Source organism: Phoenix dactylifera, chromosome 11 (assembly GCF_009389715.1).
Source record: "Phoenix dactylifera cultivar Barhee BC4 chromosome 11, palm_55x_up_171113_PBpolish2nd_filt_p, whole genome shotgun sequence".
Classification (NCBI taxonomy): Eukaryota; Viridiplantae; Streptophyta; class Magnoliopsida; order Arecales; family Arecaceae; genus Phoenix; species Phoenix dactylifera.
Window position 1 is genome coordinate 5,521,929 of NC_052402.1, and position 4,472 is coordinate 5,526,400.

At 38.6% G+C, this 4,472-nt stretch overlaps 1 long non-coding RNA gene across 1 annotated transcript; it reads left to right on the forward strand.

Moving 5' to 3' along the window:
• The first annotated feature begins 236 nt into the window (after positions 1-236).
• On the forward strand, positions 237-4,091 carry LOC120112336. Its single transcript, XR_005513842.1, has 2 exons — positions 237-625; positions 3,742-4,091. It is a non-coding gene; the product is annotated as an uncharacterized LOC120112336 (long non-coding RNA).
• Positions 4,092-4,472: the final 381 nt, after the last annotated feature.

Genomic DNA, 4,472 nt, shown 5'->3' on the forward strand with positions numbered 1-4,472 from the left:
GAGCTCGAGCCCAAAATAGAGCTCGTTATCGAGCCCGAGCCTGAGCTTCTGTGAAACGAGCCGAGCCGAGCTCTCCCAGGCTCGGGCTCGGCTCGGCTCGTTGACAGCCCTACCAGCAAGTGCATTAACTGGGCCAGGCGGGTCACGATTCTTTGGGTCTCCGGTTTGGGCTCGAGCTTGGGGCTATTTTTGGTAAAACCCTTGCGGCTAAAATCCGGGTCTGGACCCTCGACCGATACCTTCTGTCGTAGGGCCGAAAGCCCGACCTGAAGCCCGACCGGGTCGTTTTTCCCCCTCCCTGTGGCCCAGAGGAAGCCCCCGTTGGGATTTCAGAGGAACCCAAAACCCTAGCTTGAGATCGCTCCCAGGAGTTCAAATCCCAGAGATAGAATCCACATCGCTCCGAAACCCTCTCAAAAGATCTAGTTTTTCGGTGGTAATTTTGGTGGGAGATCTCATGGCCAGCACCGGGTGGAGGAGAAATCTGGGGAACGTGCGGTCCTTCGTAGGGAACGCCATGGGGGGGCTGCGAGGGGGAAGCAACCTGGCCTCGTGGGCGGTAGCGGGGACACTCGCCTACTTCCTCTGGATCAAACCCGCAAGCGAGCCCAAGAAGGAGCTGTAGGTAATCTTCCTCATGGCCTGCCCTTCTATCTTATTGATTATTGCTTGCCAGTGCGACGATGGGAATTAGTAATTTGAAGGGTAAATATAGAGAGAAAGGCAATTCTTTTAATCATTTATCATGAGTAATCGAATCTTTGATATTGAAATGAACACGACGCAGGGGAACTGTGATCAGATTCATTGTCGCATTCATGAAAACCACTTAATTTGCATTGACAGGTTGTCTGTAATTCTTTTAATTTTTTTCCACTGAAAAATCTAACAACTTCTAATTAGAAATATGACAGTTTCCTTCCTCACAATGGAATCACGATACTATGCAACCATCTAAGTAGTACATACAGTTGTAAAACTAGCTTTTTTAGATAAATATGAAACAACAAAGTTACAGCCCTAAATAAGTTGCTAGCATTGCTAAGAGGACTTGTTGGACAGTCTTACTAATTGCTGTAATAAAAACTTAAGAGAAACAGAGTGGGGATTGCTGCTGTGGGACTTTATTAGAAGTCTGGGAATTTTGCTATTTGGTGAAGATGTGGAAATACTTATGCTTAAGTTAAGTGCATGTATGGATGTTACATGTACAACATCTGGTGTAATTTAGATAGAAATATTTCAATAAACCAGCCTCCAGGTGGACCTAAGCTTATTTATGAGAACTTTGGATATGCTTGCAAAGTAAGAAGGCGTCGCACTTCTATAGCCTTATGCAAGTAACAAGGGTATGCTATAAATTTCATAAGAACTGGTAAAAAGATAGCGAGCAGGACATATTATGGTTTTCCAAAACCAACCATTACCAACGTTGTTGCCATGAAATTATTGCAGTTGGCCGGAAAAGCTAGGAGGCTAGACAGGGATTTGAAGTTTGAAAAGTACTCCATATATAAAAAGTTTCCCTGAAATTGCAATGTATTTTGTGTTATGGCGTCAGGTTCTATGTGGCATTTGCGGAACTCTAGGCTATAATAGTTTAATTGATGATGGAGGACTCCCACTCGTTGGTGATTGTGCATGGTGACATTTGGATAGAATTTGGACTCTTGGATAATTTAACTACAACTTCTTCCAGGGCTAATGGAGTGAATGTTGAGAAGGTGCTGAAATGAAGTTATATGCCACTTTGGTTCTGATATTTCCTTTCTCCAGTAATGCGACTCTTTTGTTTATTTGCTTAACTCTTATATAAACTTCTTCATTTCTAATGAATCTTTCAACTTTAAATTGCTGTCCATCTTTATTGGTGGTCATAAAATATAAATGCACCCCGTTATTTCTAGACATGAAGAATGTGCTTTTTTTTGGTGCGAGAATCTCAAATTGTACTTCATTCAGAAGTATGCAATTTTGGCTGTTTTATTTGATGCAGTTAGGCCAAAGTGGAGCAGTTGGGTTTTGTCAGTAGACTGAAAATGTTGATCTTCTTTTTCTGTCTGGTGGTGCCAAAGTTCAGTTTGGGCCATGTAGTGATAATTTAAGGCCACACCCTTTTCTCCCCATAATTATATATGATAGATTTTTAAAGTATGATGTAGTAATAGGATACTTTTATTCGAATTGTATCACCTTGTTCTTAGTTACTTGAGCATCTAGAATAGAGTTGAATTGGATATTCGTACTAATGGCTCATGCTAGCCTTAGCTAACTGATGCAAGGAATAATGTTGTAATATCTTTTAAAAAAATTCTAACCACCACCCTCTTTAAACAATAAAAAAAACTCTTTCTTGTAAGTTTAGCATATGCTGGAGGGAGCATTCACTAATTTCTTTGTTAGTTCATGTAAACTCCAAGAGAATGTCACAAATGATCTATATACAAAAAAATGTGGGGATCAAGATTATTTGTGAAGTGATCATGCTAACATACCCTTCACATCTTGGGACTGGTTCCTTTTGTAAAATTGGACTACCACTTCCCTAAGCTTGACATTCCTTTAGTTTTTTGCTTGATTCAACAAATCAAGTCTTAGATCTGGGAACTTTACTTTCAAGTTTCAAGTCAGCTGGGTGCCCTTCAAGATCCTCATCATGGATATAAACCCCACTTCAACCAATCTTATACACTTACTCCCAGTGAAGAAATTTGACCTTCTGCATCTTTAACATAGGGCCTTGAATTTAAGTTAACCAATTTGACATTGTAGTTTCAGAAAACAGAACCTTCACATCAAGCCAAAAAAAATGGACTTCAAGTCTTTAAATTGGAACCAGATTTCTATTTAGCTATGCTGATATCTATGTTTCAAACCTAAACTTGCTTTGCATATTTACAGACTTCATGGCTGTGCCTATAAAGTCCAAAAATGACTATGGACTCACTAAACTTTGACCTGGTAATCCATTGAGCAGTCTACAAGAGGGAGTAAACTCAAAAGATAACCCACCCCTTCCCCCCCCAACTCGCTGGAAGGAAAAAAAAGATTCCTTCCAAGCTATTCTAAAGAAATATGAAAACAACTGCAACATGTAATATTCAAATATTTTTAAATTTCTAATCATGTGCTAGGTTTATTTTCAGATGAATGTCCTATGTTTAATTTAAAATCCTCCCATATTTAAAGCCACTTTTCCTATTGTTCATGTGCATTACACAGTGTTTACTGATTTGTTTTTAGGTTAATCCAACAAAGGGCCCCAGGTAATCTTTTCTCCTACTTGTTTAAGATTTTTCTCTAAAGAAAAAAAAATTAGGAACTTTCATGGCCTTTTAATTGTTCAGCTGTTGATATTGGAAAATATTGTTTCTTGATCTTGGATACTTCAAATGTTTTGCTTTTGAAATTACTTAGTCTGATTCTTACAATTTATGCTCTTAACTTGAGGTCAAATTTATCTTAAGGGTCTGATGGTTCAATAGGTTATGGTTCACTTTGCATTGCTGCTAGGTCAAGATGTCTATATTTTTAAGTATTCATGTATTTGAAACTTTTTGTACTTTAGGAGAGGGCAGCTTTGCCTGCAGCCTCAGATCATTATCGTTATGTTGAAAAAAGAAAGCCTATTCCTGATCTTCAGGCAATATTTTTTGATCCTTCAAAATGAGAACAAGTTATTGTAAAGTAGGATTATAATAGTAATTTTTCTGGGAGGCTAATTTTATGGAAGTGGTATAGTGCAACAGGAAACTGGCTTGATATATGGGAAGAGAAAGGCGGCCCAGAATTCAGATATCTGATACGTCTAAAATTGCTGATATGTTGGTGGAGTTTCTGCTTTTCTTGACATTGCTGCTATTTATGTATGTATTTGGTCCCAGATGCATACTCCACGTATGCTTAATCGCTTTGTTTACCTCTAACTAGTGACATCAACAAGATTTGTTGCTTAGACTCAAGTATTTTGACTATCTTATGTTGTGAAAATGGGAGGCCTCAATGCAGCACAGATATTCTACTCAAACATAAAATGTAGCCCAGATATCTTATAGATAAATTCAAGACATGGTGCTTGTATCTTCTCAGCACATTCGGAGTACTATACTAATTTTCTGCTATTTTGTATGCGAGCTAGGGTGCGATGGAGGCATCTCAATGCCCAGATTGTTCACTGTTTGATATGCCTGTTTTGGACTAGTGGTAATGATGTAAGTACCTCTCAACTGTTTTTGGTTCATCTTCTACATAATGGTGGTCATTAGATTATGCTACTTGGGTTGGTGTCCTTATCATAATTAATCAAGAAGGAACAGGCCCTAAGTGAAAGACAAAACTTGTCTCTAATTTCTGTATTACCAGAAGAGCCACCATTTTGTAGTTGTCCAAACTGCCTTAAATCATCAATCCCTTAGTTCTTTTGCTTCTTGTTGTAAAATTTATAGGGTTTCGATAACTGATAGCTCAACAAC